This window comes from Lissotriton vulgaris, chromosome 1_1, assembly GCF_964263255.1.
Source record: "Lissotriton vulgaris chromosome 1_1, aLisVul1.2, whole genome shotgun sequence".
Lineage (NCBI taxonomy): Eukaryota > Metazoa > Chordata > Amphibia > Caudata > Salamandridae > Lissotriton > Lissotriton vulgaris.
In genome coordinates this window covers 1,493,057,291-1,493,080,868 of record NC_141685.1, presented here as the reverse complement: position 1 = coordinate 1,493,080,868, position 23,578 = coordinate 1,493,057,291, and positions in this window count along the sequence as shown.

The window sequence follows — 23,578 nt, the reverse complement described above, 5'->3', positions numbered from 1 at the left end:
CTAAAGGAGCAGAGGTGTGTGAGGCGGAAATAAGCAGTTCAAAGGAGAAATGGCGTTTACAGTTATAAAAAACTCATGCTATCTTTACACATTAATCAGGGCACATGTAGCATATATTAGCCAGTTTTGCTCCGAGTACGTTTGAAATAACATAAGATAAGATATGCAACAGAATTGTTGAGATTAGAGTTTAATAAAAACTTAAGTTCGAAACTCGAGTAGCTGAGGAAAAAAAATGTAGTCCACATAAAAGACAAAAATCTGACCAGCAGGAAATTATAATGTCCACTGTTAGTAAAGCCAATAGGTCTGTTGATGTAAAAAAATATCCAAGAAAACGTGAAAAAGATAGGGAGGCAAAACGAAATGTGGACGTCAATGGCTTGCATAACAGTCATCCTACAATTGTGTAGGCGAAGTAGGCAGCTACCGCTTCTAAAAGGAGGTCACTGTTATGATCCGAAAACATGTCAGCCATCCAATTCAAAAGAGGAAAACAGCATTCATGGTCTTCTATTACCGGAGCCTCTAGTACCATCAGAGGGCAGCTCGGTGGGTTTTCAATGTAGCTGTATGCCAGGAAATCTTGCGCCGCTGTGAATATATTCCAATGACCCAGAACTCCTTGTATCGCTGCAAAGGCCATAATCCCTCCGTTGGAACAAAGCTGTTCATGATCAATTAACGGATTCATGAGATGATTGTAATTCACTTCAGGAGGTACCAAGTTGCAGAGACATAAGTCCAGGGCCCACATGAAATCACAGCTCAGGCAATGAAATACAGGCTGCACACAGGTGAAATAGGAATATCGAAATGATAATCGATATGATGCATTCAAAGTCGAGAGTGGTAAGATGCCGTAGTAGTCAAGCATCCTCTGGCGAAATAGTTCTAAGTGTTCCGGCTCGTTTGCGAAGACAGGAGGGACATCCATTTTGAAATAAACAAGATAGGAACACAAAAGTCGCAGCACTGGTAGTTCAACAGGAAGTCCAGAAAAATAGGTCGCCGACTATGGAGTGAAGAGTAGCAGAATGACTTGATATAATTTCTGGCAGACCAGTCACTCAATCATTGCTTAGTAGTTATAAAAAAATAGCCTGTCCTGAAGTGGAGGATGCGTTAAAAATTAAGGGAGTCACCTCAGCAAATTGTAAAGGAAGGTCACTATTTTATAAGGAATGCTCTTCTCTGTGAATATTAGCTAAGTGAAAGATATGTGTGCGGACAGATGGTAGGGTAACTTGTTTTTGTGACAATAAGACTGTTGTTCATGTCTTGTGATTCAAGGCCGAAATTCGCTGCCAGATGGAAACATCAAGGTTCACATGCGGGGGTAGATAAACTAAATTCTTAAAGGGAAGCATATGCAGAGTGCTTATTACCGAGTAAGCTTTGCCGTTTAAAAAGTCATAGTAATTTATATTACATGAAAAAAAAATTACCACTGAAGAAGAATAAAGAAAAAGTCGGCATAATAGCAGGCACTGGTGTATCTTTGAAAAGACATGCAACATTACAGGGATTCTAGTTAAATAAGTTATGTGATTGAAAGTGCCTGCATGTGGACGACTAATTACATGTTTGAGTACAGTCATTTCTATAAAGATTTAGGGGCAGATTAACATGCTCCGTGCGGCAGTTTTGCTTCACTTGTCGCATGTTAAAAGTGATGCTAAAGTGGCGTAAGGGGATTGTAAATCTGCCCAACATTTTTTTGCCGTCTCAAAGGCATTTGTAAGTGAAAGGGAGCGACTTAGTTTTATGACTGTAGGAGGTACTGAGCCGCTGGTATCTATTTACGTGAAGAAATTTATAGAATTTAAAGAGTGAAAAAACGGGAAAGGTACACTAATTAATTCGTGCATTAGCCATGTTGCAGTTGTGGCTTCGGATTCTAAAAAGGGAAAAGTGTTTAGGCGTTCAATGTGGAGCCTTGAAAAAAAACGTGTGTATGGTTTGGAAATGAAATGTAAAGGTTTAAAGCAGGGGTTTCCAAAGCGGTCCTGGAGGGCCAGATGCATGGCAGATTTTAAAAATTACTACATGTTTTTCAATGGGGTTATCCAAAAAATATGTTTCTTTGTCTACTGTGCAGTTTTTCTGCATGTTGCCTATTCTTTGATTTTTACCGTTGCTGTGTCTTATACATTTTGCCTCTATGCAGTTGTTGTTCTCCCTCACATGGGCCTTTAATTATGAAGGCCTTGTGCTGCCGGTGCATCACTTTTAACATGGGAAAAAGTGATGTATCTGTGGCGCAAGGCTTTCATAAATGAGACGTTTTGTATCTTATTCTTTTTGTTTCTCTTGGTCTCTTTGTGTTTGTTGTGGTTTTCACTATATTTATTCATTTCTGAGATTGTTTTATTTTTGGCCTGAAAGCACTCTTAACTTCACTGTCCCTTCTGATATCTCTGTTCTTCTCGTGCTCTTTTTGTATGCTTCTCTGTCTCCTGTTCTCAGTCTTCCTCCTAGATTGTCTGTATGGTGGTGTATATCTCTTTTCCTCGTATTCACTCTTCTTCTCTCCATCTTTCTCTCTCTTCTGCTTTGTTTGTCCAACTCTGTGTTCCTTCTGCTCTCTCCTATTGTAGTGTTTGCCTGCTGTCCTCTCTGTGTCTGTACCTCCTGTCTTTTGTCTTCTTTGTTCTTTGTCTGTTATTTCTACTTTGTGACTCCGTCTGTATGGTCATCTTTTTCTTTATTATACCTTCCATTTGTTTCTTGAGTTTTTAGTGGTGGTGTTATTTTTCTGCCTATCTGTTTGTGCTTTGAATGCTATTTTGTCTCTTTATGTTCCTCTTCCTGCTACTGTCTCTCCTTTCCTGTAGTTTGTATCTCTCCTGTCCTGTATCTATTTTGTACTCTATATTTGATATTTTATTTTATATTTAGTTATGTTATGTGTTAAATAAACAATTATTGAACTTAGTTAGGCATTAGGATATCTAATGGTAGAAAATCTTGGGGAATTTATCTGTTATGCTTGTTATTTGCTATAATGGCTCTATGTTGTGTAATAAATAAGTCTGTAATATGTTAATTAAATTTTATTATTTTCTTTTTTATAGTGTTTGGTGCTGAAAAGCAACAACCTGCCTTCCATATCACAGAATTCCAGGAATTATATTCTTTTTTTCAGGTGAGTTGGTATTTTTGCAAAGGCAATTTTTTTGGGTGCCCATTAAAATAATAAAGAAGATTTTTTTAAATATTTGTAAAATTTCGGTTTGGACCATGATTTTATCTTTCCCATGTCTGTATGTGCTTATACTAGATATGTATTTTGAGATATTTTTCCACTGACAGTTGAAATTATCTTTTTATGGGCCTGGTGCATGTGTTCTTTTTGATGGAGTTCAGATTTACGTATCATTTGAGTATAATTCTTTCCGGTTTTCATGAAATAATTCTTGCGAAGTGTTCATTATTTTTGAAATCATGCTGTATTATGTTTGGCAGTCTTTTTTCTTCATTTACAGAGGGGTATTATGATATGGTTCTTGGTATGATGGGCATCTTCCCTGCATATCTGTGACTGTACTATCGATAGGCACTGTTTTACATATATTTGCAGAGCTTTATTATGATGTGGTTCTTCATGGTTAGCATGAAATTTTGTATATGCTATGAAATTCACATGCTGAGTATGCTGTTCAAACATAAAATCCACTGTCTCTGTGGGAAGTAGTAATCTGTTAAGTGAATGTTATGGTTTGTACAATGTGAGCTTTCTCTTTAGAGTGTATAATAGCACTTTGTAGTGGTGAACTCAGAAAATGGATCTCTAAAAATTAATTCTAAAGTGTATCAATATTTCTGATATCTAGAAAATTTAAAAACAAATTTTACAGTAAAATGTCTTTTAACAGCAGTAATTATTTAATGCAAAAAAAGGATCAGTGTTAATTTTTAGGGTTATACTGCCAGCTTGTTTTCAAAACAAGAGGAAGGTGCTATCTTAATATATGTAGTTAATAAGTTAGAAATTATAAAAATATATGTAGTTTAAAAATTAGTAAAGGTACTTTTAAGTTATATATTTATGAAAAAAGATATAATTTAGTCTCTATATTTTTTTAAAAGGATACAGAAGATCAAACAGAATATAGAGATGGAGAATTGTTCTCAAGAGAAAGAAATTCATTTCGAAATTATAAATGAAGTGATGGACGAAATATTAGACGCTGTGTTTCAGGAGGAAATACAAAATGAGAATGATGATTTCATGGACATTTCCTTGGACTCTGCCTTTTTAGAGATGGTGGAAGGGGATGAGGACTATGAATTAGAGGAAGTCCCTGATGACGTTATGCTGGAAGTTCTATTAAATTATGAACTTTTAAATGAATACAATTATTTTTACTAGTAAAGCATTTTTGAAGACAGTTTTCTTGTCCTATTCGTCGTTCATCTGCTTTATGAGAGTGATAAGACATGTTCTCATGAAGTGTAAAAGAGATTGTAGTAAAAAAGATTAAAGCACTAGGATGACCGATAGTTCTTGAAAAGAGTGTACTGTTTGTATGCTTTAAAAAATTAGAATTAGAAAATACGTCTATAATGTTAACACAGCTATGGACTGTCATAAATTTAGAACCAACATTCACTACAGGATTTCCTACTCTGTTCAGAGACTTTTTCTTTGTCTTTATTCTACTTAGAAAATGAATCTGTGGTTTTAATTTGTACGTTATATGCTAGTAGCCAACTATAATATTTGTTGTTTGTGTTTTACAGATTGTCATTTTCATCAAAATCATAAATTAATATGCCGACCAGAAGTGAAAAAAGAAAGCTCTATAAACGGACTTACAATTTGAAGAAGAAAGAAATTCAAGAATTATCAAAAGAACAAAGGACGGATAAAAAGAAGAGTGCTCCTGGTAAGAAAACCAAAAGTTTTTTGAGAAGATTATGTGAAAGGAAAACTGTTAGCGCTAACTTTCAAAAGGAAAAAGACTTATCAGTATCGAGAACGAGAAATGGAACCAAACATAAAAATGTTTCTGGAATCAGCAGAGAGGAAAATCTTTATAGTAAAACTCGGACAAATCAGTTTACACAAATCAGGAAGCGTATGTTTTATAACAGAGTAGTTTCGAATTTATTAAAAAAGGAGAAAGTTTGTAATAGAAGGTCTGCTTTTTTTAAGAAGAAACAACATATAGAGGGTATTGTTCAGCGCGCGTTTGAGACAAAAAGAAAATTATTTATTTTAGTACTTAATAGAATAAATACACTAAATAAGGCAATCCGAGTTTTATAGGCTAAAAGTAAATGGAAGAGACATATAAATAGAAGTTTTTTTTGTAAAGTGTTTTCTGGGAAGTGGATGCATACTTCAACTTCTGAACCATTTTTTAATGAAGAGAGTTACTTTCAAAGTAACGATTTGTTGCATGCAGTTGACACCAGTGGTCGAGCATATGAGGTGAAGGATGGTTGTGTAATTGAGAAAGAGAAAATTGTGGTTAGAAATGCAGAAGAGGTGATGGCTGGAGAAGCTTTAGAGGGACGTCCTAATATTCCTGTTTACAGTTGGAATTGTAGTAGCATTTGTAGTGTACGACAGGATTCAATTGATTTCTTTCACAATTTCTTACGTAAGTACACTAAAGAAAGTCTTTAAAAAAAATTGTAATGTTGCAAGAATTAGATCATTGCAGAGTGCGAGAAAAAATAGGACTGCAAGGTCATTCTCTGGCTTGTCTTTCTAAAAAAAATATGCCAGAGTGTCTTTCATCATTTCAGGATGTTAGCAGTGCATCATACCAAAATGAGAAAATTAGTGAGAAAGTTGTATTATGCGAAAAGTCCAGCACTTAAACTTAAACAGTTAAATAGTGCTCTTTTGCATGGATGTGAATTAGATGTTAAGAAGATTTGTGCAGAAATTGAGGTAAGTTATTTTGGTCCAGAGGAAGATAATGCAGAAACTGATATAATTATAGAAGGAAATGTGTTAGAAAATGTTTTAAATGTTAATATTGAAAATTTTGAACAGGAAATAACAAAGTTTAAGGTTATTGCAGGTGAGAAACCAAATTTTTCTTGTGTCTGTTGTCGACGCATTCATTACAAAAGTCAAACTAGGTTAGTTGATTTATATTTAAAAAGTGAAGATGAAAGTAATAGTCAATGGAAAGATTTTGCAACTTATTTGTTGGTGGAAAACTATTTTGATTTGGGTTTTGAGCAACGTATTTGTAAATATTGTTATAATAAATTAAATGAAAATAGAATGCCAGCTAGAGCTGTTCATAATAATCTTGAGTTGATAAATATTCCATCGGAACTGATGGATTTAAATACTTATGAGACTATTCTGATTTGATGTGTACATCCTTTTCAGGCTATTGGTCGTATGGAGCCTAAGACTGGCAAATTAAATCCTTCAGATTTACAAAGAGGATTAAAGGGTAGAGTTGTATATTTGCCACTTGATTAAAAATAAATATGGAAACAATTGGTGTTGAAAATGTAGAAGAGGAACCTCTAGTTATTCTAGTTAATGGTGTACCTACAAAGAGTAAGACAATCTGGCAAGATTTAGTGGATGTTAGAAAAGTCAAAAAGGCAACGTTGTATTTAGTCCAAAACAATAAGTATTATAAAGATGTATACATAGAAGAAGTAAGTGAAGAAGAGGACACTGATTTGTCTATTGGACAAATTGAAAAAGTTGACTTATCTAGAAGTGAAGAAATTTATGAGCATTACAGTGTTCATCCACTGCATTCCAAAGAAGCAATAGGGAATGCTATTGAATTATTTCAGATGAAAAAAGCAAAAGGAAATCCTATTAGTGTATTGGAAGAAAGTTTGGAAGGTTGTTGTTTTCCACAGTTATTCCCTACAGTTGAAGGTACACGATATGATGATCGACCTATGCAGATTCCTGCATCTGAGTACCGGACAACAAGATTATATGCAGAAGATCCGAGGTTTCGCCAATGCATTCCATATTTGTTTCATCTTCTGTTTGAGAGTGACTTATCTGGTCTGTCTTATGCAGTAAACCATATCTTAAAAAGTGGAGTTCATCTGGAAAATATTTCAGCAAAGGAATTTATGGATAAAGTGCAACAGAAAGATAGTGTTTTGGATTCACACCTAATTAATTTAATGGCTTGTCAGCGTGGTACTAATGAGTATTGGTACCGTCGTCATGGAGATTTGAAGTGCATGCTTAGAAACTTAGGAGCACCTACATGGTTTTTGACTCTAAGCTGTGCAGAGTATGCTTGGGAAGATTTACTTGAATTTCTTCGGGAGGCGAATGCAAACATAGAAAATATAAACTACAAGACACCTGGAGAACTGTGTTCGTTAGATCCGGTTAATGTTTGCAGATATTTTAATCATAGATTTGAAGCTATGATGTCTTTTATTACAAACAAGAAAAATCCGCCTCTTGGTGAAGTACTGGATTTCTTTTGGAGAAAAGAATATCAAGCAAGAGGTGCTCCTCATATTCATATGCTGTTATGGATCAAGGATGCTCCTAAATTTGGAACAGACTCGGATGAGACTGTACTGTCCTTTATTGAACAGTATGCCACTTGTGACATACCTAATAGTACAACTGATAAGGACTTAAGAGGAAAAGTGTTACGTTCTCAAAGTCATCGTTGTGGAAAATATTGTCGGCGAAAATTCAAATCAAAGAGTAAATTATACACCAAATGTCGTTTTGGATTTGCACGACCGGTACTTTCAAAAGGAAGAGTCAACAATTTGATGTCATCTTTGCGACATAACATCAGAAGAAGGTCACCTAAAAATACGTACAATTTAAGAAGAGGTGAAGAATCCAAATATATAAATGACTATAACCCAGTCATTTTGTCCATGTGGAATGCTAACATGGACATACAATATGTTGCAGACAACTCTATTGCTGTGGCTCGATATGTAACGTCTTACATCACGAAATCTGAAAAGACGGAACTGAAGGAGATGTGGGAAGACATTTCTCATGAAAAGAGCCTAAGCAAGAAATTGTATACGTACAGTTGGAAGATGTTGTCTCATCGAGAAATTGGAGCATATGAATGTTGTGATCGGTTATCATCAGCAAGTCTTTATGCAAAATCAAGGACTATTCTCTGGGTGAGTTTGGGTCTTGCAGAAACACGAAACCGTGTTCTGAAATCTGTGCAAGAAATTGAATATTTAGCCCAGAAAGAACCAAACAGTACAGACATTCTGAAAACAAATATGTTGGATACATACTGTCCAAATAGAAGTACTCTGCTTGAAAACATTTGTCTGTATGAAATACTTCAAAACTACACTTTTAAAAGGAATATTACAGAGAATATTGATAAAGGTGTACACGCTGTAATTGGACATGAAGGATGTCTGGTGAAACAAAGAAAAGGACACTTGATTAATCATCGAAAACTGAGTTGCTATACACCTGACAAAAGAGAATTTTACTATTTTGCTCTTTTGCAACTCTTTAAACCATGGCGTACAGAAGAGGAACTACTTGGTGACTTTGATAGTTATGAAGATTCATTCAACGCATCTAAAAGTAGTATCGAATGTCCTGTTTTTAGTAATTATCTCCAAATGTTGAATGATGAAATAGAGCAAGAAGCAACAATTGCAGCGGAGATTGCTAGAGATAGTTCACAAGGTAGTCAAAGTTCAGCTTCATTAAGTCAAGATCCACTGGGACAACCAATTATCCAAAATGAAGCAGCCACTGCCATGGATGAGGTGGAAAGAGCAATCCAGCAAGGTCAAGAGGAAGTAATAAACTTAGAAGAATTAAAGAAGTAATTTAATCGTGAGCAAAGACAGATATATGATGAAGTGACAGAGCACATTGAGCATGGCTTTCGTCATGAGAAAAAAGATTGCTCATGTATGTCATTTGAACCTATTCGACTATATGTAAGTGGAGAAGCTGGAACTGGTAAAAGTTTCCTAATTAAAGGAATTACTACATATCTACAGCAAAGAACTCAGTCAACACTGTTGTGTGTTGTTACTGCTCCAACTGGATTGGCAGCACATAATATTAAAGGTATTACTTTACATAGTTTACTGATGCTGCCAGTTGAACATGAAAATAAATTACAATATCACAAGCTATCTGGAGAAGCTTGTTTTGAAGTTTCTAGAGTCCTTAAAAAATGAAACTTCTTATTATTGATGAGGTAAGCATGGTATCCAATTTAATGCTTGCTTTTGTGCATTTAAGAATGCAACAGATACTTAAGACAGAGTATGATGTGTTATTTGGAGGTAAACATGTCATAGTTTTTGGAGATCTACTGCAGCTAACTCCTGTGAAAGGACAACCTGTATTTGAAACTGTTACGCATGAGGAGACCAGAAAGTGCCTGGGCAGTATTGGAAATGTTAATATATGGTCACATTTCAAATATACTGAACTGATTCAAAATATGCGACAGGCAAAGGATACTAAATATGGAAATATTCTTCAAGATATAAGGATTGGAAAACTAACTGAAGATGCGAAAGACACTCTACGAACACGATTACTTTCCAAGCTGTTTCCTAATTAAGATAATGTACCTGAGAAAATATATAGTAAAGATGTAGCAGATAAGTCAGTGATATGCTTGATGCCAACTCTCAAAGAATGTTCATTTTTTAATGAGAAAATGTTGAATTTAGAAAATCAAGAAATTAAGTAACTGGAAGCTAAAGATAGAATAGAGCATGAAGCTAGTACTATTGTTTTGTCTGAAAAGTTGAAGTTAAAATTGGATTCTCTTCAGAAAACTATATCTAAAACTGCTGGTTTAGAGAAAAATCTGTATGTATGTTTAAATTGTCGGATAATTTTAAGGAGAAATTTACATGTAGAAAGAGGATTGGTAAATGGTGCAATGGGTAATGTTGTTGGTTTTGTCAATTACACAAATAGAGATGAGATTACATTTTTAAGAATAAAATTTGATGGAATTGAGGAAGTTTAACAAATTAGTCGCTGTTCAACTCGTTTTTTGCTTGTGAAAGACTTATATGTCCGTCGGAAGCAATTTCCAATTTGTTTGGCATATGCAGTGACTATTCACAAATCTCAAGGTTTAAGTGTAGATTGTGCTTTGGTAAATATTGGAAGCACTGTATTCAAAGAGGGTATGGCGTATGTTGCTTTATCGCGAGTTAGAACTTTATGTGGACTTTATCTAATTGATTATGATGAGACAAAGATTAGTGCAGATTTAAATTGTGTGAAGGAGTATAATAGGTTAAGAAGAGAATATGCTCCAAGTTTACCTCAATATCCTTTAATTGAAAGGCGTATGGTTGGTCAGAAAAGGAGAAATGAGGAAAAATGTGCTGAAGTAGTCGAGAAACGAAGAAAAAAAGATGTAGCTGTCGTTGGTAGGCGTCAGACAAAGCTTAGTATTGAAGAGATTGTTGGATTTAAGTTTGAAAACAGGTCTGGTGTCAACTGCTATGCAAATGTAGTAGTTAATGTTGTTTTTTTCTAAAAAATGTTAAGCAACAGATTGTACAAAATCGGGAGCAAACATTTTGTTGTTCATTAAATTCTGTATTTGAAAAATGTAGCAGTGGTGATAGTGAAGTAGCAAGTGTTTCAGAACTAAGGAATGTTTTAGACATATGTGCAGGACTAAATCAATTTTCTCAGAATATTCAGCAAGATTGTCAGGAATTTATTATGTATATGTTTACAGTTTTGGAAGATGAAGGTGTAGATATTGATAGTCTTTTTGGCCTTTCTTATAAATGGGAACATAAGTGTGATAATTGCTCATTTTCAAGTATTACTGATATACACAGTGAAAGATTTATATATTTAACAATACCAGACTGTAAAGAAGTGTCTTTTAATAAACTAGTTAAAGATTTGCATCAGAACATGGTCTGTTCTCAATGTAAGTCTGAAATGTTATCAACTTTATTTATCCACAGATATGGACAATATGTAATTTTAATGTTTCAACAATGCAGAGCTGATGGGAGTAAATTGTCAACTTTAATTAAAAATTTGTGGCTTCTCAAGTATCTATTTCTAGAAGAACATTTGTAACTGTAGCCATTATTTTTCATGAAGGGCCTTCAACATCATCAGGACATTACACAGCTTATTTGAAGTGTGCAAGAGGCTGGACGCTTTGCAATGATAGTCAATTGACTTTTAAGAAACGTTTGCCTTTTGCCTTAACTAACTCCTATCTGCTATTTTTGCAACCCAAATTTCAGTAAAATGACTTGGTGTAGGAAGATTAATACTGTAAAGATATGAAACTCTGTTGTTTAGAAATATCATGTGACTGAGGGTGTGCAAATCTAGAAATGAAATTTGTTTTTGGCATAGTGATAGCATCAGGTACAAGTTTACTTAATGTTTGATGGTATAGAACACGTTACAAATTTTAACTGGAAAGATTCAGAAAATAATAGATAAGACTAAGATTAAGAAATTTCAGAAAAAAACTACTTAACTCATAGTATTTGGCCACGCGGAAAAATATGAGACAACAAAATGAGTACTTCAGATAATTATTTTAGAACATATATGGACGCAAGTTTTTGGAGAGGTATTTAAAAGATAACGAGTTAACTTATACAATTTGGCCACGCGGAAATGTATGAGAGAAGAAAATGTGTACTTAAGATAGATTTTTATAGAAGATACTTGCACGGGGCTTTGTTGAGATATATTTAAAAATAGGTTGTATAGTTTAATTAGTTTGTAACTGTGGAAGATGTAGTGTGCTTACTCAAGAAATTGCGAATTAGAGAAAAACATTTAAGACATGTTTTTTTCAGGTATTTATATTATGTATGGAGATTTTGTATGGGTTTTTTTAAACACAATCATTTTGATTGTGTTTTTTCCCCGCTGTTATATGATGATTAATATTGAAATCACTGTTTATAGTGAAAATCAATGTATTCTGAGGACAGCAAAAATAAATCATGTAATATGTTGTTTAAGTTATTTTGTTACATTGAATTTAGAAATATGTATTATAACAGATTTTTTTACTGTCTTCCACAGATATTACATTTATAAGGTAAGTCCAACTAATAACATCCGAGAGTTTTGTCTGCCTCTCTCTTATTCTTATTGTTTTGATCTCCTTCCTTTCTCAGTACTGTTTAGTCACACTTATTCCGTTTAACTCCTTCACATTTTGTGTAGTTTAATTTTTTCTCTATTTCTGTAACATCTTTTCTGTCACTATCTTATTCAGTCTATCTATCTCCAGTTTTTTTCTACTGTTGTCTCATGGTGACTCACCTTTATTGACTTAAATGTAAAGGGCCTCACTTATGAAAGCCTTGCGCCACCGAAGCACCAATTTTCCCATGTTAAAAGTGACGCATGGGCGGTGCAAGGTCTTCATAAATAAGGCCCATAATTTACTTCTCTTACCCTACTTTATTTCAATTTATATGTGTCTTGCAGTGCTTGTCTATTTGTACCCCGTTTACTTTCTGTTACTCATCCTTTTCACTCTGTTTCTCTTACTGTTTTTCCTGTATTTTATTTATCTCCTTAAGATATTCCTGTACTCTTACTGTGTTTCTGTAAGAGACTGTTTAGTTCGTGTACTATCACTGAGCATACTTTTATTTTCTCTCTTACTTTACTTTCGTTTAGACACTCATTCTTTCAGTGCTATTATGTCTTTCAATTAATTAAGTTATTTATTGATTTATATACTAGACATTCTGTCTCTGTCTCTTTCTCTCTCCCTTGGTCTTTTTTTCTTTTACTTTCTGTTTCATTGACTCCTACTTTTTTTTGTTTTATGAAATGTACATTATAATCTTATTTTTACTTTTCTTCCACAGATACTATGTTTTTAAAAGAAATTTACTTTTACTTTTTTACTATTTCTTAGGTAAGTATAAAAGATAAATAAACTTTTCCATCACTGTGTCATTTCATTGTCTATCCTGGTTATAGCAATGTCATGTTTAATATAAGCACTTCCACATAGGATTGGGTGCAATGTCATAAGGCGTGCTTTAAAAGTGATTTAATGAAATGAGCGATATTTCACTGAGTGAGTTCAGCAACACTGATATATGAAAACATTGGTGGTAAATGATATTAAATGTTAAATGGTGTTCTTTCCAGGACTTTAAGTCCTTTGCTGCAGTGGCAATTTTGCCTCAGCGTTAGGGGGGCGGGGGGCTGAGTGGCGCTCGCATGCTCATGATGGAGCCACTCCTTCACGAGCCACGGTTGAGCTGTGCTCATGACAGAGCGGTTCCGTCATGGCCCCGCTCAGTCAATAGAACGCGACGCGGAGGCGCAAAATCAGTGCTGCGCAAGCGTAGCGGCAAGGCCATGACAAAACCGCTCCGTCATGAGGACAGCTCAGGCGATGCTCGTGACAGAGCGGCTCTGTCATGAGCATGGCAGGAGTTAAGAGGTGTTAAAAAAAACTGGGGGGTCTCTTCAAAGAGAGTGTTGGTTGTAATTTAGAGGGCACTTTAAAACACATAGGGGCAGATTTATGATGACCTTGCGTCTCTTTGCGCCACAATTTCTTCACTTTATTTAATACAATGACGGTGCAAATAATGCACCATATTTACAACGTTATGCATCTAGGAGATATGTCACATTCTAAAGCCCTGCACCATAAGGAAGTGTTCCTCTGAAGGGGGGGCGTTCCTGTGCAGGAACGCGTCTTGAAAGTGGCTGAGTTAAACCCATGAGATTTCACTCAGTCACTTTCAGGCCCATGCTGTTTCAAAACTCTGCATGTGCTTGAAGCAGGCGTAGGTATTGACGCAGCATTGTGAATATAGTGCACTGCTGAGCCTTGCTGGAGCTGCATCACACTTGCGACGCAACTCTAGCAATGTATTACCATTCCGGCACAGATGCGTTACGCATCTGTGCTGTTTTTGCACCTTGGTGCGCCGCATTATAAATGTGGCGCACCATGGGTGACGGAGCAGTGGCATACTGTGGCGCATATTAACTGGTGCATCTCTGGGGATGAACCAGTTAACATAAATCTGCCCCATAGGTTAAAAATCTGCGTTTAGTAGAGTGTTGGGCCTTTGTAGTGTTATGTTTTTTCTGTTATTCTATGTAGATATGTAATATTGCAAGTTTTTCTCACGAAAAAGAAGCCATGACTATTGGGTTTGCGAATGATTGCAAGATTCTTAAAATTAAAAAGCAGCACCATGGCATTGTTCAATATAGTATTGTAAATACTTATGTTTAAGAATGATGAGAGAGTAAAAGAGGGTTAACCTGATCTTTTAAACGTATTCACAGGCTTCTTTAAAGGAAGTGTTCTATATGATTGTAGTGTGGGTGTTTCACCTAACACAATGCATTCTGTATGCTGTAGCCGGAGGAGTACTACATACTTGAATATTCTTCAGTGCTTATTTTCATTTACTAAGTGGTAATGAGACCGACACAGAACTTCAATGGGCGGGAGGGGCTGTTCCTGTGCTCCTAGAGGACTGCGAAGCCGATGCAGCAGTGGGAGTGAGACCTCTCAGAGGGGAGCAGCGCAGTTCCTTTTGATGGCCACAATTACAGATAACAGGGTATGGATGTCCATGGAATTTACGGATGATTAGTCACTCTAGAGTGTGCGCGGCGCCCCTGGCACCTCATTACGGCACACAGGGGAGCCGCATTGCACAGTTTGAGAATCAGAGACTTAGGAGATAAACCTTTATAATAGCAAGGTCCCTAAGCGATAAAAATCGCTGCTGCTTGGCGTTGTAAATATCGACGGTATGGGCGGAATTTTCTACGGTGTTAGTGCTTTAATATCAATGAGAACACATATGTGATAGTAAATCCTGTAACAGCCGCGGTACTTTACATTATCGCGTGAAAACAAACGTTGTTTTTACACAGTAATGTGTGCCTTGTAATTAGGGGACGGGGTGGATTTAGTTTTATTTTCCACACCCTCATGTTAACGCTGCTGAATGCTTGATTAGAGCAGGCTTTAATAGTCCTGCGATAAACAAGTTTATTCCACCTCTTTTTCTCGCAACGCCTCTTTTCGTGATAGGGTATTTTCCCCTCCAACCAAATTTTGCATGTGCTTTGACCTACGCCCACATTGCATGTCATTGACTTACTGTGCGCAACATATGCAAAGTGGTCTTACGGCAGGCGATGTAATGCCGTTTTCAAGGAGGTACTGGAGAATATTTTCAAGGATAGGTAAAACATTAACGCCGCTTTTATCGGCAGAAAACTGCTGATATAGCGGCGATAACGGCGTTGATAATATGCTCTATGAATTGCAATCAAATCTAATGTTAGATGTAAAGACAAGTAACGTAGGTTTCGGTTGCAATTCATACATCATATTATGAAGGCTATTATCGTTGTTTTATCGGCAGTGTCCTGTGGATGAAATCGACGATAATGTATTACGTCTCCTTCATAATATTCCGAAGTATCGTCGCTTTTTTGCATAATTGTCCTGAAAAAAAGCGTCGATACTTCAGCTTGTGAATAGAGCTCTTTTTGGTACAATGAGTTAGTTCTGAAAATAACTTTTTTTTTTTCTTTTTTAAAAACAAGTGTTATGTTGTTTTTGATTTTTTAAACTTGCACCGACATTTTCAACTGTGACACAGGATCAAAATGAAATGATAAAATTTATCTTTTGTCGGAGCATTGATGACTCTCAATTTTTAGTTGAATAAGATTGAGGCTCTGCTCTCCGTACAGAAGAATTTCTTCACAGTCGTTGCATTTCATGTGCACCTTCGCAAGATATGGTCTCAAATCCATCTCTGCACTCGATGGAGATACAGGTCATCGACCAGAAGATGTGCTGGCTACCTCTGATGGTAATAGCGTGGCCAGGGCTCTTGTCGATGCCTTTGCAAATTGCACAGGGTGCACTTGTTTGACATGCCTGATCATGGTATGTATGGAAAAGGAATATTTTTTGGACGGATTTCCTCTTGAGAGAACCGAGTCACATATTGTGCAAGTTACTTTTGGCGCATTCACTTTCTTTTGATCTTGAGGATAAGTGAAAAATTGCCAAATGAAAGATTCTTTCTTTCTTCTTAGAGGTAGTCGATCATTTTGTTCAGATTCGGAAGATGAATGCGAAGCGGCAGCCATTTCAGCAAAGTCTCCCGAAAGATGTAAGACGTTGTTCTCCCTTGAGAGTACAAAAGATAGTGAGGGAAGTGGGTGGAGTGCTCCATGAAAATTCCAGAATAGAAACTACTAAGAACCAATTGGAGGTGTTGTTTTCAAGTCACATGACTTCACATGCGCGTCTCAGGACGTGTACGCGGTGACAGTATCTAGTCACGTACGTCTTTTGGAAGTAGCGGTCTAATTCAGTGAAGTTTCAAAACGTGAAAAGGAGTAAACTTAAACACATCCTGATTTTGTATATCTTCTGAGGGGGATTGAAGCATACAATTGTTAAAGTATAAAACCTTTTATGTTTTTGAAAAAATACCGGGGTGTGTGCATCCGGTCACGCACGAAAGTTTAAAAAGACATTCGGCTCCATTTACTGAAAAGTTTCATAATAATAAAAAAGAAGCCTAGGTACAGTCCCTTTGACGTACTATAAGTTCTTTGAGGGGTCTATGAAGAAACTCAATGAGTTTGAATTGCAATGTTTTCTCGAAATATATAGGAGGGTGCGCGCACTCGGTCGCGCACAAAAGTTTAGAAAGGCGATCTCCATTTATTGACAACTGGTGCAGAGGGTGCGCGCACCGGGTCGCGCACGAAAGTTTACAAAGGCGATCTCCATTTACTGACAAATTTCAATACGTTCAAAATAAGGCAAGGTAGAGACTTTTAATCCTGTGCCGCTTTACAAGGAGTCTCTATACAACTCTGACAGTCAAGAAAACGGTTTCTTTCCGAAAAAAATATTGGCAGAAATTCATTGACAAAACTATAGGTTGCATTCACGATATAGTTCTGAATTTTAAAAACCTATGAAATTCACTGAAAAAAACATAGGTTTTACACACGTTATAGTTAGGAAGTAGCATTTAAAAAACCTATGAAATTCACTGAAAAAACCATAGGTTTTACACACGTTATAGTTAGGAAGTAGCATTTACAAAACCTATGAAATTCACTGAAAAAACCATAGGTTTGACACATGTTATAGTTAGCTGGACATTTCACTCATATAAAAACCAATGAAATTCCCCCGTTATAGTTACTTCAGCTAACTATAACTCGCGCGCACGCAATGCACTGCTGATGATGTTACATATTACACCACTGCAGTGATATGAGGAGTGCTTATGCAAATGTGGGCTGATTTTTTTGTGTGTGCCCGGGCCGATTTTCATTCCCAATCCAACCCTGGGGTGATCAGTCTTCTTCCACACACGATCATTGCCAGTTTATTGAAGTGGAAACTCACTGAAGACACATGCAAATTAGGAAGGCTTTAATAATCACCCCATCCATCAGCGAGACCGGTTAACTGCCTAACATAGAATCTCCACACAAGTTCCAGCTTCACGTTCCAACATGGAACCAACCTAGATCACAGTGAGTAACCGCGTTTTGCCCATTCAACCTCTCACTACGCAGAAAAGTTAACTTATGGCACCACAAAGCTGCCTTTGATGAAGATCCGCTCCTATCTTATGCTTCTTGTCCTTGTGGAGTGGCTAAAATAAAGTAATTAGCGTGCATCCATCATGGCTGTATGGGTTTTAGGGAGTTACTTCACTAAATATAAAAAATACAGATCCCGTACGGCTCCTTGATCACTATAAGCACTTTAAATACGAACATGCTCTATTGTTTACATCTTAAACATATGAATGTTGTGAAATAAAACAAAATACATATTTTATTGACCTTATTGTTCAGACTGAGCATTGCTATTGTTCACTGTTATTACTTGATGGTTGCTGCCGTTCCATGACGGCTGCTACTGCCATATAGTCATGTCACGGCGATGTTCGCTTCTGTATCTCCAGGGTAACAGACCCAGTAGACATGGGGAAGGCTGATAAGACATGAGAGCACAGAAGGTCGAGTTTCAGAGAGCGCAGGGTGACAAACATGCTTGTGTACCTCTGTAGCTTCCTTCCGCGTGGCAATCTGTCCGATTTCAGCAGTCTTCTGTCTTTCTATCTCTCGCTCTGCTTTTGCTCTCCGTCATCTGCCCCTGTTTCTCTCCCGCCCTGGTCTATCTCACTTTTCCTCCATGCCTCTCTTGGCTGTCTCACTTGCTTCCTCTCTAGCCTGTTTGTCTCTCTCGCTTCCCGTGCCCTACCCATGACATGAGACCTCACTCATCTTAGCTACACGTTACTGCTGTCATTTATGATATGACGAGGACAAAACCCCACCCTCTGAAGTGCCACATCACATCTGATGTATAAAGAAGCATTTTATAAGACTTCAATGATATCCCCCAAATAACCCCCCCAAAAAATCCACTCACTCCTGTATGGGAATTGCGAATTCTTGGAGAACGGAGGGCATTTATCAATGCATTAGAACTATAAGGAAAACGCATTTCCTCTGGGAAATTAATTTGTTTCCTTTATTTTTATTTATTTAATTTTTTTAATTAAATTTTCCAAACAAGGTACACATGTAGGTCATCGCACATTCATATCACAGTACATGCTTATCAGTAAGTCGGATATAGCAATCGGAAGCGATAGTCTTAGCAGTCTAGGGCATCTAAACATTGCATTTTCTGGGTTTCACATAATAGGACATATCACATACAGGAATATTCCATCACAAGTATATAAAAATGGCTTTTAATTGTTTTAATTAATTAATACTTGAATAAAAGTGATTGTAATTTATAATGGCTATAGCTTAAACTTTTGTAAATAACTTTCGTGAAGATTATGTTCAGTTGCATATCATGAGTGTCAATGGTAGGTGCTTTTGCCGATCACTAGTGTCAATGACGGGTGCTGTTGACCACCACGAGTGTCAGTGGCAGGTGCTGTTGCCTATCAAGAGATTAAATGGGAGGTGCTGTTGCCTATCATGAGTGACAATGGGAGGTGCCGTTACCTATCATGAGTGGCAATGGTAGGTGCTGTTGCCTATCACTAGTGTCAATAACGGGTGCTGTTGACCATCACGAGTGTCAGTGGCAGGTGCTGTTGCCTATCAAGAGTTTAAATGGGAGGTGCTGTTGCCTATCATGAGTGACAATGGGAGGTGCTGCTGCCTATCATGAGTGGCAATGGTAGGTGCTGTTGCCTATCACTAGTGTCAATGGCGGGTGCTGTTGACCATCACGAGTGTCAATGGTAGGTGCTGTTGCCTATCATGATTTTCAATGGCAGGTGCTGTTGCACATCATGAGTTACAGCGGTGACCATGGATTGGTACCCAGTTGATGGATGGGATCTATCGTCACTGGGTTATAAATCGTACCAAGTTCACTGTGTGGAGATGATATGGACATCAGCGCTGGCCTGTGTGAAAGTGATTTTCGTGATGGCACTGAAATGGTCGTTTTTTCAGTGAAGATGAGACCACTGAAAACATTGCTCTTGTGGCATGAATAATTATGTTGTTACAACTGATTATGGTGGCACTGACATTTGTGCTTAGGTCAGTGAGATTGTGCATGAGCCTAACGGAGGTGTGGTCAATGTCACCAGCAGAGCAGTTGATGGTGACCTGGCATGAATGATGGAGAAGGCCTCAGTTCTATCTAGATGCCAATGCTGCCAGTGCTGACGGTGGCAGTGACGTCGGTAGCCCTAGCCAATGATCGAAGTTTCCTGGTGGCTGAGGCACTAGGTGAAGAAAGCACTGCTCCAGCTAGCATGATGGTGGCAACGAGGCTTGCTGCTTGAGGCATCAGCAGCACTGGCAGAGATGCTGTGACGTTTTATGCAGCAGTAATGGCAGTGGGCACAGAACTGGCAGTGAGACCCTTTTCAGTGAGGTGTCTACTTGATGCTTTCGGTATCCAGGAAGGCAGTGCAGGTGTTAACACTGATGGTAAAGACACATGAAGTGATGCTGGAGGGAGCGGTGATAACACCGGAGGGTGGTGGCAGTTATGCCATTGAGTGCTGGGAGCACTGGCTGTGATGCTGGTGGCAGCAATGCTGATGGCACCGGCGCTGCTGCTGGCGAAGCTACCACGGATGCTTGCTCCAACACTGTTGATCCTGGTAGCACTGTTTATGGTATAGCTAGTACTGCTGGCAAAGATGCTAGGGTACTGGAGGTACGGATGGTGGCAGCACTGCTGGTGATATAGGCAGTAAGGCTGGCGCTAGGGGTGCTGGTGGCACTGACAACGATGCCGCTGATGGTAAATATGATAAGGGCAGTGATGCTGGGAATACATACGGATAATCCTGCTGAGAGGTATCTAAAGGGCAGATGTACTGGCAGTGAGGCTTGCATGCTGGTGGCAGTGGTACCCATAATACTGCTGAGAGGTATCTGAAGGGCAGAGGTACTGGCAGTGAGGCTGTGGAATAAATACTGATAATACTGCTTAGTGGTATCTGAAGGGCGGATGTACTGGCAGTGAGGCTTGCATGCCGGTGGCAGTGATACCCATAATACTGCTGAGAGGTACCTGAAGGGCAGTGGTAAAGGCAGTGAGGCTTGCATGCTGGTGGTCGTGGCACCGATAATACTGCTGAGAGGCGTCTGAAGAGCAATGGTACTGGCAGCGAGGCTGTGGAATAAATACTGATAATACTGCAGAGACATATCAGTAGGGCAGTGCTACCGGCAGTGAGGCTTTCGGCAGCGACAGTAACAGTGAGGATTGCACGGTGGAGTCAGCGGCACAGAAAATACTCCAGAGAGGCAGTGGTACTGGCCTGAATGCAAGCATGCTGGCTCCTCTGATAGTAGTGGTACCGGTAATGCTGCTGAGAGAGATGACCGGAGTAGTGTTACTGGCAGTGACGGAGTTGGCAGCAGTAGAAGAGAAGCGTGCACTGCCGGCAGTGGTGCTTCTGAGAGAAAGCATTAGGGCAGTGGTAAAGGCAGTGACGTGTTTGGCAGTGGTAGTACCAGCAGAGGTGCGTGCATGCTGATGCAGGTGGCAGTCGCACTGCTGAGGGAGATGGCCAGGGCAGCAGTGCTGCCAGTGAGGCGTGCATGCTGCGGGCAGTAGTTGTGGTACTGATAATACTTCTGTGAGACATCGTAAATACAGTGGTACTCGAGGTGACGCCGTTGGTACCGATAGTGGTAGTACCGATGCTTGCATGGTAGCGGTACTGCTAGTAAGGGCAGTGGTACGGGCAGTGATGCTTTTGGCATTGACAGTAGTAGCCGCGATGGTGGCAGCAGTACTGCTGAGAGAGATCGTAAGTGTAGTGGTACAGACAGTGACGCTTTTGGCAGCGTTATAGTAGTAGCAGTGGCAGCAGTACTGCTGAGAAAGATGGTACGGACAGCAGTACGGGCAGCGGCGCTTTTGGCAGCAAGAGTAGTGGGAGCGACGCTTGCAGCGCTGGCGGCGATGCTGCTGGCAGTGATGGGGATGACTCCGGTGCCAGTAATGACACTGACATCCAGGGAGACTGGCAAAGGGTGGGGGTGAGGCGGGGGGAGGTACTCACGTGGGCTGCTGTGGGAAAATGAAGCCCTCGGCCCCCACCGCACACAGGGACAGCAGCAGGACCATGGCTGGCAGCGAATAAGGGCAGGAAGAGACGCGGCTCATAGACCCCGGCAACGCCATCTTTCCAAAACGAGCAAAGAACAAAAAGTACAGCAAAAGTGGATGCATCAAACACAGCAATCCAGAGTATGCAAGCAATGAATAAAAAAAGTAAAATTACGGCCGGCGCAAGCCATGAATTAAAAAAGTGAAATTACGGCCGGCCCAAGCCATGAATAAAATCCAATGGGAGCACTCACGAAGGGCTCTGATGTTAATACGAGTGAGGCAAGCAAAGTATTTGTTTCATATAAACCTATTCTGCAAGCCATGAATAAAAAATGTGAAATTACGGCAGGCGCAAGCCATGAATAAACAAGTTAAAAAACAAGAAGTGGGCATAGAGGTGTCACCAGGGAGACGGGTAGAGGAAGGAAGAAGAGGGAACGTGGAGGGAAAGTGAATGCAGCAGGGGGCGGAGCGCATCGCTTTGAAGTACGTTTTCACAGATGGAAAATCACTAATTCCTTCACATTACAGGGGGAGCGGATCCCTTTGAAGCACGGCCTCGCGGCCGTGAAAGAAGTGTGTGTTAATTAGGGGGAGGAGAAGTGAGGCCGAGTGCGCTGGGGAAGCAACAGCAACAGATGGCTTTAATTTGAAGCTCTCGGAGGCAGCCGGCTCGGATAAAAGCGCGGGCACGAGAACTCATGCACTCGTGGAAATCTGCTCTAGTTAAACTTTTTGGTTTCACTGCAATAGGTCTCTCTACGAGACCTAAAAAAGAAGCAGTGGGCAGGCATTAATTCTCCCCTAAGCACGTGCAACAATTGTTAACAGTTGTTTACAGGTCACTCTATAGATATATCCCATCTATATTCAGCCACGTCTTGACCAGTCTCTCGAATCCCTGGTATTACTCTGGTCGGACAACACATAGGATCTGCTGTCACAGCATTAACTCCACCCCAAAGGTACAGCACAGCCATACAGTACATTGTAAAGTACATAAGAAAACATATGTAGACATGGAAAACATATGGTGTTCGCTACTAATTATTCTTGAGGGTGTGCCAGTAAATAACACGTCAGCGGTGCCCAAATATCCCGGGGTCTGGAGGCCACAGGTAACAACTCTGCATATGTCGCTAGCTGTTCCTGACAGTGTATAAGGTCACTGATCTATTCTTTGAATTTGGGTGCCTTTCCCCTGCCCCAGCGACACGCCACTCTCCTTTTGGCCATCAATAATGCTAGGGCCACAAATTTACGGTGTGAGGCCTCTATCGCCTTAACGTAATCTAATAGGGCCATCTGTGGAGTGGGTTCAACCCACGTATTTATCGTTAAGGACAGGGCTTCAAAGATTAACATCCAATACTCATTTACTGCTGGGCAATCCCATGCAAGATGTAGAAAGTCAGCCGCAGGGGCTCGACACTTGTCACATCTGTCATCCTCCCTTAATTTGTACCTACGCATTTGGGCCGGGGTGTAATACAGCCTATGGAGAAATTTATAATGGATTATACGACTTAGCTGACACCTGTTCAGTTTGCGAGGAGCAGTATTCCCACTGTTCATCCGTCATCACTGTGCCAAATTCCGTATCCCATCGTGTTCTGGCCAGTGCAGACGTCTCTACCCTCTGCGTGTGTACTGTGTGATATATAGTGGAGTCTAATCTCTTAGCTGTAACCCCCTGGAGAATCAGTTGTAACGGTGCCAGGATCGGGGGCTCCTTTGGGAATTCTGGGGTAATGGATCGGACCACTGACGAAGACGGATATAAAGAAAGGTGTCAAGTGGTGTCTGCTGTAACCCCTGAAAAAAGTGCTCAATTGTCCTAAAAGTACCTTCATGGAACATATCACCCCATGTTACAATGTGTGTGCGCTCTTTGAACCGATGAAAAACCGCTTCCTGAAGAAGAGGCATAGCCGGATGGTACATCAGCGGCAGCAGTGGGGAAT